Raw genomic sequence first — 12,677 nt, 5'->3', positions numbered from 1 at the left:
ATGTTAGGGATCACATAGGCGGGAAGTTGTTTGAAATGCCCATTAAAGAGGTGCCCATCCCTTAAAACATCACAGGCTGTTCGTGCGCTACAAATAAAAATCTATACTAGTTATAAACTAGTGACAATTTCAGCTATTTTGTACACTAATTTGTCATAAATTTGACCAAATCCACTGGGTTTTGGGAAGCATACCTCTGCTGCCATATCCAGTCTATCAAGTGCCAAAAGCAGCCTAGGATGGAGAAGAGTTGCAATTCTTCTATGCGCAAAAATTTACAGTTTATTCTGTGAACGAAAAAACATTAAAAAAAAAGTCTAAAGTATTGCAATGTTATCTTTTAGGTAAGTTTGTTAATAACATTTTCTTATCTCTCTTGTGTTGTCTTTTTCTAATTACTTTGGATTTCATTTGGTTGATAAAGTGCACCCCCTGTTGTCTATTATATTATACTTAACCAGACAAATGCTGGACATCCTTTTGCAGGGTTTCCCAACCAGTGTGTCTCCAGCTGTTGCAAAACTACAAATGCTTTCAAATGTGCGCAATTTACGCCCGTGTTTCCGGATGGACATTCCGTACGTTTTACTACTATGTGAACAGACCCTTATTGATACAAACTTACAATGTAAATCTATGGGATTCTCTAGGTCAGCCACACTTTCCTCCCTGCTTGTTCTAACTATTGGTCGGGGTCTGACCGATCGAAACTTTGATTGGTCAGCAGGTTTTACCTGTCACCAGGTTTTACCCTAAATCACTGTTTTCCAAACAGTGTATCTCCAGCTGTTGCAAATCTACAACTCCCAGCATGCCCGGACAGCCGAAGGCTGTCCGGGCATGCTGGAGGTTGTAGTTTTGCAACAGCTGGAGACACACTGGCTGAAAAACCCTAATATCCATATAACCATTATTGACATAGCTGTATTCCCTGCATTTAAATTTTTTTATTTTTTTTATTTCCAATTGTTATTCTGCAGCGCCGTACAGAGATTCGCCATTCGCGTCAATTCACATTTCCAATAGAATTGTTAGGCTGGGTTCACACCACGTTTTTGCAATACAGTTCCCGTATACGTTTCAATTTGAAAACCGTACAGAACCGTATTGAAAACCGTATGCATTGACTCTCCATTGAAAACCGTATGCCAAAAAATGCATCCGGTTTCATCCGTTTTACATCTTGTATGGTTTTGTCAGTTTTTACCCTGTACACAAAACTGTAGCCTCCTATGGTTTTTGGTCCGGGTGAAAAACCGTATTGAAACGTATATCTTTTTTATTTTATTTTTTTTAACATAGGAGTCAATGGGAACCGTACAGAAATGTGCGTATGATTCCATCCGGTTTTCACCATACGGTGTTTGACTTTGCACTGTTTTTTTCTTGGAATTTCAATCAAACAAGTGAAACTTTATTCATAATGGTGTAAAAAGTTTAAAACGTATACGTTGTTTTTCTTAAAAAATGGATGCAACCGGACATAATTTTTTAAACCGTATATGGTTTTCAACCGTATACTGATTAAAATGTGTACACACGTTTTGATACAGTATAGTCAGGCTTTGAGGAATCAGTTTTTTAATCAAAAACATGATACGGGAAACTGTATTGCAAAAACGTGGTGTGAACCCAGCCATAGACATGCACCCGATCCCTAAAACTACGCCACCCCCTATTACTCGTTCTGCTATAAGCCATCGCCCCATGCTGTAGGAGCCCTCCAGGTGTGATAGTCACATGTGGGTGTAGGGAGTTTTTTGTGTGTGTGTCGCTGTCCAGGTGCTGAAATGAGAGAAGAGAATAGCAGCTCAGAAAGCAAGAGGGAGAAAGCGAGAGAGGAGGTGGGTGAAATGTGGAGGGGAATAGAGGGTGGAGACTCAGGGAGGGGGAAAGCAATATGCGGATCCAGACAGGCAAGGGAGAGGGAGTGGAGGTGGAGAGAAGCTGGAGGCGCAACAGCTGTGGAGGAGAGGAGAAAGCAGGGGGGTGGGAGCTGAGGCTTTTCCGCAGACACTGATACTCCTGCAACCCCCCGACTCCAAGCAGCAAGGGACCCCTGAGCACAGAGAGGACAGACATGCATCTGAGTCTGTGATGAGGGAAGAGAGACCAGGGAGCAGGTGAGGAGGATGTCTATCCATCTATCTATCTGGGGGCTTTGCGGTGCCACTCCTCTGCCTACATACCCGTCCCTGTGTGTGGCTGTGCCTGGTATCATGACAATAGCCTCTGTCTCTGTGCTGCCCCTTGTTCCCGGCTCTCTCTCCTCAGTCCCCGCATCTGTTCCACTATCCACTTTGTGTTTTCCATTATCCTCCTCCTTAATCTTAATGTGTTGTAATTGCACCTCTCTCCGAATCCGTCCCCTGTCCCCCCCCCCCCCCCACATAAACAGCACATTATCTCTTCTCGTCACACACTCCGCTCCATGCTGGCTCCCTTGGCTTCCCATGTGAATCTCCCCATTGCTATCTCCGCCGCCTTCATATTACCTTCCTCTAAATAAGATCTTCCTCTACCTCTTTATCTAAAAAAAAACATGATGTCCCATCAGGCAGATGGCAAGTGCCCTGTGATCATTTCCAGCACCACCTCCATTCATGGGAACACCTTGCTGGACTCCAGTATGGGCTTCTTTAATGCGTTCTCTGTTGCCAGTCCACAAGTGGCAGCTCCAGAACATGGAGCACGTGGGGATGAATTATGGCTTTCATTGAAGCAGCTAATTGAAGGCTTTGCACATCCCCCCTGTCTATATATGTTGTTCTAGTTTATTACCCTGTCCCCTAATATGGGGACGTATATTCCACGTAGGGTCTTCTTATCTGACAAAACACGGGAGGGGGTTCTATGTATTGGGAATGGTTGGAATTAGCGCCCTCATCCCCTATGGAATAAAATAGGTGAATGGTCAAGGAGCAAAACTCACCCAGTGTAGAGCTGACCCATCAACAACGTATGTTTCCCATTGGTTAGTGCCTCATATTGTACTCAATCACATAATGGTAATTTGTAGTGTTGTAATATGCAGAATATCTAGTGTGTATTGTACTGTCAGCAGTCACAGAGGAGGGGAATCTTCATGTTCTGTGAAAATGCTGTCAAGGCAGCTGTGTAGCATAGATGGACAGTACTTGGTGGTGCAAGAAGATGTGGTAAAAGACGGAAGAAGGGGGTTATATGGCCACATTGTGGGTTATTAGCCGGACCTTACATAGTTTATAAGGCTAAAAAACAACAACACATATCCATCCAATTCATCCCATTACCATATAGTGATGATCCAGAGAAAAGCAAAAAAAAAAAAAAAAAAAAAAAAACATGAGGTAGAAGCCTCATTTTAGAGACCAAGCAATGTACAAATATGTCCACGTCTGGAGACTTAATGCAAAAGATTATGAGCTGATCTTCAGTCTAGTCTAAGGCCACCGTCACACAGCGCACAAAATACTCTATTTTTTCCAAAAGGTACCAAATAATATAGGAACCGGGAAGCTTTGCTGTATGCTTATCTCTTTAAGCTTCTCTCGAGCTTCCTTACGGTGTCTCGCCTCTTTGATGCCTGACTTGTTGTGAGTCCTCTCTAATATGAGCCATAACATGCTGATCCAGCTTGGTGGATATTATTATATGTGCCACTTACGATACTCGGATGGGTATATTACTAAATATAGCTAAGTGATCCATGTTGCTAAGGAAGATGACAATAGAGCGTTCATTGGGGGTCAAGTATTCCTATCCATTCATCCATGTGTGTGAGACCATCTGTGTAATTCATAGCATGTATGGCTCACCATATGTGGGAATTCATGCATGCGTTCCTAACCGGCCGTGTGATTCCCTGCATACATTCCTAGTCCAGTGTATGTCTGATTGGTTCTCTATATGTGAATCCTTGCATGCCTATTGTGAGCAGGTGTGACTCTCTTTTATGCATTTTACACCATTTGTGTCAATTAAGGAATATTTATATCGTCATGTGCTGTGTGCTGGGGATGTATATGATGCATTTTACATGTAACAGAATTATCATCCCTACATCTGCTGACAAATAAACCTCTTCTCCATTATATACACTGTCTATCCCTCAATAGCAGTTTGTTCTCTAGAATAGTTTTTTTTTCTACTGTAACTATGGATAGAAGGTAGCAGCTGTAGTCACCCGGTCACCCAGAAATCTTCCCTCTTACGCTCCTTTCTTCGCCTCTGTCAATCTTGCTCATATGACCTTCTTACAACCATAATGGGGCACTCCAGTGTTTAAAGACTTATCTCCTATCCTGTGAGTTTGATCGCAGGTGGGGTTAAAGGGGTACTCCTCCCCTAGACATCTTATCCCCTATCGAAAGGATAGGGGATAAGATGTCAGATCTCCTTTGAGATAGGGGACATCTTATCCCCTATCCTTTGGGGATGTCAAATCGCGGGGTCCCACCGCTGGGGACCCCCGGAATCTCGGCTGCAGGACCCACCTGTTGCGGCTTCTGGCAGCGCTGGAGGCTTCGGCTCCCGACCACAGGGACATGAGATCGTGACGTCACGACTCTGCCCCCATCGTGACGTCACGACTCCGCCCCCGCGTGACGTCCCGCCCCGCCCCCTCAATGCAAGTCTATGGGAGGGGGCGTGACGGCTGTCACGCCCCCTCCCATAGACTTGCATTGAGGGGCGGGGCGTGACGTCACACTGGGGCGGAGTCGTGACGTCACCATCTCACGTCAACGTGGTTGGGAGCCGAAGCCTCCAGCGTTTCCGGAAGCCGCAACAGGTGGGTCCTGCAGCCGAGATCCCGGGGGTCCCCAGCGGTGGGACCCCCGCAATTCAACATCCACAAAGGATAGGGGATAAGATGTCTAGGGGCGGAGTACCCCTTTAACCACTGGGACCCCCCAAACGAGGCCACCAAATCTCCCCACTGCATAGAGGGCAGGGTCAACACACGTTACATGTATTCTGTATAAGAGCGCTGGAGATACCCAAGTACAGCTGCATTTGGTTTACCTCTAGTCCTATGTAAATCAGCAATTATACATCTTGATACCTCAATGGCCTGTGCCAAATAGTTTTACCATATCTGTAAATGGTGAATCACAAGCCATTTCTTAAAGTAGTACACACGGGTGAACTGATACAAAGTGTTTTGCCTTGTGCTACATCTGAGTAGCTGGGTCTCCGTCCAGGTTGGTCTTCGATTCTCTGTGTCATGCACCACCGCCTACGGCCCAAAAATAGGGAACAGTTGACCCTTTTTTTTTTCCAAGAGTGGCTCTTTAATAGCTTTGCCATCCCTAAGGCTCTTAGGACATGCTGGGAGTTGTATTTTTTTATTCAGCTTGAGAGCCCATTGGTTGGAGACCATTATCTTAAAGTATGGTATGAAGTCCTGAAGTCCTGGACAGCTCCTTCTCTTTTGTTCACAGGTGTCCTCTAGTCTTCCCTGCGTGCCTATACATGGACTACTATGCTGATATTTGCATTCAGCACCAGACGATTTAGGTATTTGGGCTATTAGAGCCCATGGCCCATTTGTCAGGTACTGAGTGTATAATTACTATACAAGGTCCATGACTTTTTATGTTTGGGGACATCAGCTAATGGTCCCTGGGGGTCCCAGCATTGTGATACCTTGTGATCAGCTTTTTTTTTTGCACATATCATTGTATCAGAGCCCTCTGTCGTACTAAACTGTGCACTGGACTTTCACCAACAGCAACCAAACCCCCCTGGTCAGATATTGATGCCGAATCTATAAAAGAAGCTTATGGTTTATAATGATGGGAGTTTCTGTGCGTTGTGTGTTGTGTTAGCTACACACCTGTTGTGGAGTCTGCAGGTCTCCTCCTCCTCTATACAGGGGTCCCTCAAGTTACAATATTAATCGGTTCCAGGACGACCATTGTATGTTGAATCCATTGTATGTTGAGACCATAACTCTATGGAAACCTGGTAATTGGTTCTGAAGCCACCAAAATGTCATCCAAAAATAGGAAAAAGTGAGGATTAAAGAAAAATAAGTAGATAACTAATACAGATAAAGCAAATCCTTATATATAAAAGTAAGAAAGATCTGCTGGAAGCTGTAATCACTGTCTATGTCAGTGTTTCCCAACCAGAGTGCCTCCAGATGTTGCAAAACTACAACTGCCAGCATGCCCGGACAGCCGTTGGCTGTCCGGGCATGCTGGGAGTTGTAGTTTTGCAACAGCTTGAGGCACCCTGGTTGGGAAACAATGGTTTATGTTGAGGACAGGAGCTTCTTCAGGGTCCTATACAGTACACACTGTCCCAAATGGAGCCGCCCTTACTTGGTGTCTAAAGGAGCAGCTAACCCTGGCACAGGTAAGGAGTAATACAGGACTTGTAGTTCCTCCCTGTACTGTAGGGGGCGCTACCAGACACCAGTCAGTGCATGCACTTCAGTAATAGAGGGGTTTTACCAGTAAAATGCCCATTATGATTGGTCAGTTGTTCGGGCCATTGACACGTTTCACAGATCTGCACTGTCTGTACATTGTATGTTGAGTCTGGTTTCAAGTTACGATGGTCCAGAAAAAAACATTGTATGTTGAAACTATTGTATGTTGGGGCCATTGTAAGTTGAGGGATCACTGTATAAGACAATTGTTCTATTCAGTGAATGAGATTAATCTTATTTAGAGGTGAATGGGGAAAAAAAAACATCAGGTTCACTTATTAAAGTAAAAATAGTGTGCAATTAACCCTTGACTTCAGTGATCTAAAGATTAGTTATCTTAACCCCTTAAGGACCAGGCCATTTTACACCTTAAGGACCAGAGCGTTTTTTGCAATTCTGACCACTGTCACTTTAAACATTAATAACTCTGGAATGCTTTTAGTTATCATTCTGATTCCGAGATTGTTTTTTCGTGACATATTCTACTTTAACTTAGTGGTAAAATTTTATGGTAACTTGCATCCTTTCTTGGTGAAAAATCCCAAAATTTGATGAAAAAAATAAAAATTTTGCATTTTTCTAACTTTGAAGCTCTCTGATTGTAAGGAAAATGGATATTCAAAATAAAACATTTTTGGGTTCACATATACAATATGTCTACTTTATGTTTGCATCATAAAATTTATGAGTTTTTACTTTTGGAAGACACCAGAGGGCTTCAAAGTTCAGCAGCAATTTGGAAATTTTTCACAAAATTTTCAAACTCCCTATTTTTCATGGACCAGTTCAGGTTTGAAGTGGATTTGAAGGGTCTTCATATTAGAAATACCCCATAAATTACCCCATTATAAAAACTACACCCCCCAAAGTATTCAAAATGACATTCAATAAGTGTATTAACCCTTTAGGTGTTTCACAGGAATAGCAGAAAAGTGAAGGAGAAAATTCACAATCTTCATTTTTTACACTCGCATGTTCTTGTAAACCCAATTTTTGAATTTTTGCAAGGGGTAAAAAGGAGAAAATTTTTACTTGTATTTGTAGCCCAATTTCTCTCGAGTAAGCACATACCTCATATGTCTATGTTAATTGTTCAGCGGGCGCAGTAGAGGGCTCAGAAGGGAAGGAGCGACAAATGGTTTTTGGGGGCATGTCACCTTTAGGAAGCCCCTATGGTGCCAGGACAGCAAAAAAAACCACATGGCATACCATTTTGGAAACTAGACCCCTCGGGGAACATAACAAGGGGTAAAGTGAACCTTAATACCCCACAGGTGATTCACGACTTTTGCATATGTAAAAAATAAAAAAAAATGTTTTACCTAAAATGCTTGGTTTCCCAAAAATGTTACATTTTTAAAAAGGATAATAGCAGAAAATACCCCCCAAAATTTGAAGCCCAATTTCTCCCGATTCAGAAAACACCCCATGTGGGGGTGAAAAGTGCTCTGCTGGCGCACTACAGGTCTCAGAAGAGAAGGAGTCACATTTGGCTTTTTGAAAGCAAATTTTGCTCTGGGGGCATGCCGCATTTAGGAAGCCCCTATGGTGCCAGAACCGCAAAAAAACCCCACATGGCATACCATTTTGGAAACCAGACCCCTCGGGGAACGTAAAAAGGGGTAAAGTGAACCTTAATACCCTACAGGTGTTTCACGACTTTTGCATCTGTTAAAAAAAAAAAAAATTCTTACCTAAAATGCTTGGTTTCCCAAAATTTTTACATTTTTAAAAAGGGTAATAGCAGAAAATACCCCCCAAAATTTGAAGCCCAATTTCTCCCGCTTCAGAAAACACCCCATATGGGGGTGAGAAGTGCTCTGCTGGCGCACTACAGGTCTCAGAAGAGAAGGAGTCACATTTGGCTTTTTGAAAGCAAATTTTGCTCTGGGGGCATGCCGCATTTAGGAAGCCCCTATGGTGCCAGGACAGCAAAAAAAAACACATGGCATACCATTTTGGAAACTAGACCCCTCGGGGAACGTAACAAGGGGTAATGTGAACCTTAATACCCCACAGGTGATTCACAACTTTTGCATATGTAAAAAAAAAAAAAAAAATTTTTACCTAAAATGTTGGTTTCCCAAAAATTTTAGATTTTTAAAAAGGGTAATAGCAGAAAATACCCCCCATAATTTGTAACACAATTTCTCCCGAGTACGGCGATACCCCATATGTGACCCTAAACTGTTGCCTTGAAATACGACAGGGCTCCAAAGTGAGAGCGCCATGCGCATTTGAGGCCTAAATTAGGGATTGCATAGGGGTGGACATAGGGGTATTCTACGCCAGTGATTCCCAAATAGGGTGCCTCCAGCTGTTGTAAAAGTCCCAGCATGCCTGGACAGTCAGTGGCTATCTGGCAATACTGGGAGTAGTTGTTTTGCAACAGCTGGAGGCTCCGTTTTGGAAACAGTGGCGTACCAGACGTTTTTCATTTTTATTGGGGAGGGGAGGGGGGTTGTATAGGGGTATGTGTATATGTAGTGTTTTTTACTTTTTATTTTATTTTTTGTTAGTGTAGTGTAGTGTTTTTAGGGTACAGTCGCACGGGCGGGGGGTTCACAGTAGTTTCTCGCTAGCAGTTTGAGCAGCGGCAGAAAATTTGCCTCAGCTCAAACTTGCAGCCGGATACTTACTGTAATCCTCCGCCCATGTGAGTGTACCCTGTACATTCACATTGGGGGGGGGGGGGGGGGGGAACATCCAGCTGTTGCAAAACTACAACTCCCAGCATGTACGGTCTATCAGTGCATGTTGGGAGTTGTAGTTTTGCAACAGCTGGAGGCTCCGTTTTGGAAACGGTGGCGTACCAGACGTTTTTCATTTTTATTGTAGGGGTATGTGTATATGTAGTGTTTTTTTACTTTTTATTTTATTGTGTGGTAGTGTAGTGTAGTGTTTTTAGGGTACAGTCGCACGGGCGGGGGGTTCACAGTAGTTTCTCGCTGGCAGCTTGAGCTGCAGCAGAAAATTTGCTGCAGCTCAAACTTGCAGCAGGATACTTACTGTAATCCTCCGCCCATGTGAGTGTACCCTGTACATTCACATTGGGGGGGGGGAACATCCAGCTGTTGCAAAACTACAACTCCCAGCATGTACGGTCTATCAGTGCATGCTGGGAGTTGTAGTTTTGCAACAGCTGGAGACACACAGGTTGTGAAACACCGAGTTTGGCAACAAACTCAGTCTTTTGCAACCAGTGTGCCTTCAGCTGTTGCAAAAGCTACAACCCCCAGCATGTACGGACAGCGGAAGGGCATGCTGGGTGTTGTAGTTATGCAACAGCGGGAGGCATACTACTTTGGCTGGGGATGCTGGGGATTGTAGTTATGCAACAGCTGGAGACACACTGGTTTGCTACTTAACTCAGTGTGCCTTCAGCTGTTGCAAAACTACAACTCTCAGCAGTCACCGACAGCCAACGGGCATGCTGGGAGTTGTAGTTATGCAACCACCAGATGCACCACTACAACTCCCAGCATGCACTTAAGCTGTTTGTGCAAGCTGGGAGTTGTAGTTACACAACAGCTGAAGGTACATTTTTCCATAGAAAGAATGTGCCTCCAGCTGTTGCAAAACCATAAGTCCCAGCATGCCCATAAGTGCATGCTGGGAGTTATGGTGGTCTGCCTCCTCCTGTTGCATAACTACAGCTCCCAGCATGCCCTTTTTGCATGCTGGGAGCTGTTGCTAAGCAACAGCAGGAGGCTGTCACTCACCTCCTGCTGCTGCTTGATCGCCGCACAGGTCAGTCCCGCTGCCGCCGCCGTCGTCGCTCCTGGGGCCCCGATCCCAACATTAACGCCGGGGATCGGGGTCCCCAGCACCCGGGGTGCACGTCCCGCACCCGCTCACGTCCTCTGGAAGAGGGGCGGAGCGGGTGCGGGAGTGACACCCGCAGCAGGCGCCCTGATTGGTCGGCCGGTAATCCGGCCGACGAATCAGGGCGATCGTGAGGTGGCACCAGTGCCACCTCACCCCTGCAGGCTCTGGCTGTTCGGGGCCGTCTCTGACGGCCCCGATCAGCCAGTAATTCCGGGTCACCGGGTCACTGGAGACCCGATTGACCCGGAATCGCCGCAGATCGCTGGACTGAATTGTCCAGCGATCTGCGGCCATCGCCGACATGGGGGGGCATAATGACCCCCCTGGGCGATATGCCGCGATGCCTGCTGAACGATTTCAGCAGGCATCGGGCACCGGCTCCCCTCCGGCTAGCGGCAGGGGGCCGGGAAAGGACAGGACGTACTCCTACGTCCTCGGTCCTTAAGGACTCGGAAACGGGGGCGTAGGAGTATGTCCATTGTCCTTAAGGGGTTAAAGGGGTATTCCAAGCCAAAACTTTTTTTTATATATATCAGCTGGCTCCGGAAATGTACAGATTTGTAAATGACTTCTATTAAAAAATCTTAATCCTTCCAATAGTTATTAGCTTCTGAAGTTGAGTTGTTTTCTGTCTAACTGCTCAACGATGACTCACGTCCCGGGAGCTGTCCAGCTCCTATGGGGATATTCTCCCATCATGCACAGCTCCCGGGACGTAACATCATCATTGAGCAGTTAGACAGAAAACTTCAGAAGCTAATAACTATTGGAAGGATTAAGATTTTTTAATAGAAGTAATTTACAAATCTGTTTAACTTTCCGGAGCCAGTTGATATATATATAAAAAAAGTTTTTGCCTGGAATACCCCTTTAAAGGGAACCTTCCACATTCTGGTTTCCATTCCATTGAGGACATCTATAAAAATCGGACAGTTCCACCCAATGAAAAGCCAACAAATTGTCCGTTACACATTTAGTGAGATCCTCCATACTTTGCAGTAATTGAAAGATCCAACTTTTGTTTGGGGAGTGGATATCTATTGGGTACAATTGCATCTAGTTCATTCTTGATAGGACATCTTACAGATTGCTTAAAGGAGTTGCCCCCTTTCTACAATCTTGTTTGGTTGAAAGGGTCTCCTAACAATACACTTATATACACTTGTATGGATTTTAGGACCTCCAGCGATCTGCTGGGATCTGCTAAGAAACCGATCAACAAGTGTTTAGTTCACCTTTCGCACCACCACTTCAGGGGAATCTAACGATTGCACAAGTCCCACTGAAATTCTTGCTGTGTCTGTGTATTGTATAGATCTGTTGGGTCCTCTCACATCTGACAGGTTAGTGAAGAGAATCCGGGGAATCCCTTACAATAAGGAAGCCTATGGTGGAGCTGGAAGGTGATCAGATTGCAGAATAATGGGCTTGGTATAGAAAATGGTAAAGACATTTAGTAAATACACTGCTCAAAAAATAAAGGGAACACTTACACAACACAATGTAACTCCAAGTCAATGACACTTCTGTGAAATCACACTGTCCACTCAGGAAGAACACTGATTGACAATCAATTTCACATGTTGTTGTGCAAATGAAACAGACAACAGGTGGAAATTATAGGCAATTAGCAAGACACCCCCAATAAAGGAGTGGTTCTGCAGGTGGTGATCACAGACCATTTCTCAGTACCTATGCTTCCTGGCTGACGTTTTGGTCACTTTTGAATGCTGGCGGTGCTTTCACTCTAGTGGTAGCATGAGACAGAGTCTTCAACCCTCACAAGTGGCTCAGGTAGTGCAGCTCATCCAGGATGGCACATCAATGCGAGCTGTGGCAAGAAGGTTTGCTGTGTCTGTCAGTGTAGTGTCCAGAGCATGGAGGCTCTACCAGGAGACAGGCCAGTACATCAGGAGATGTGGAGGAGGCCGTAGGAGGTCAACAACCCAGCAGAAAGACCGCTACCTCTGCCTTTCTGCAAGGAGAAGCATGAGGAGCACTGCCAGAGCCCTGAAAAATGACCTTCAGCAGACCACAAATGTGTAAATGACTCTATGAGGGCCCTACATCCACAGGTGGGGGTTGTGCTTCCAGCCCAACACCGTGCAGGACATTTGGCATTTGCCAGAGAACACCAAGATTGGCAAATTAGTCACCACTGGCGCCCTGTGCTCTTCACAGATGAAAGCAGGTTCACACTGAACACACGTGACAGATGTGACAGAGTCTGGAGACGCAGTGGTGAACGTTCTGCTACCTGCAACATCCTCCAGCATGACCAGTTTGGCGGTGGGTCAGTAATGGTGTGGGGTGGCATTTCTTTGGGGGGCTGCACAGCCCTCCATGTGCTTGCCAGAGGTAGCCTGACTGCCATTAGGTACCGAGATGAGATCCTCAGACCCCTTGGGAGACCATATGCTGGTGCGGTTGG

At 45.1% G+C, this 12,677-nt stretch overlaps 1 protein-coding gene across 2 annotated transcripts in view; it reads left to right on the top strand.

Annotated features, from left to right (window-relative positions):
• Nucleotides 1–1,926: 1,926 nt before the first annotated feature.
• Nucleotides 1,927–12,677, top strand: part of SLC8A2 (solute carrier family 8 member A2) — a 176,904-nt gene continuing 166,153 nt past the window's right edge. Inside the window, exon 1 of one of the 2 annotated variants that reach the window (XM_056541530.1) lies at nucleotides 1,927–2,123. The gene's annotated coding sequence lies outside the window, so the exon portion shown is untranslated. The remainder of the gene's footprint in view (nucleotides 2,124–12,677) is intronic. The other variant, XM_056541529.1, reaches the window with a different exon arrangement.

The sequence above is a fragment of the Hyla sarda genome, chromosome 9 (assembly GCF_029499605.1).
Source record: "Hyla sarda isolate aHylSar1 chromosome 9, aHylSar1.hap1, whole genome shotgun sequence".
In the NCBI taxonomy this organism is placed as follows: Eukaryota; Metazoa; Chordata; class Amphibia; order Anura; family Hylidae; genus Hyla; species Hyla sarda.
This window is presented reverse-complemented; position numbering and strand designations above follow the sequence as displayed.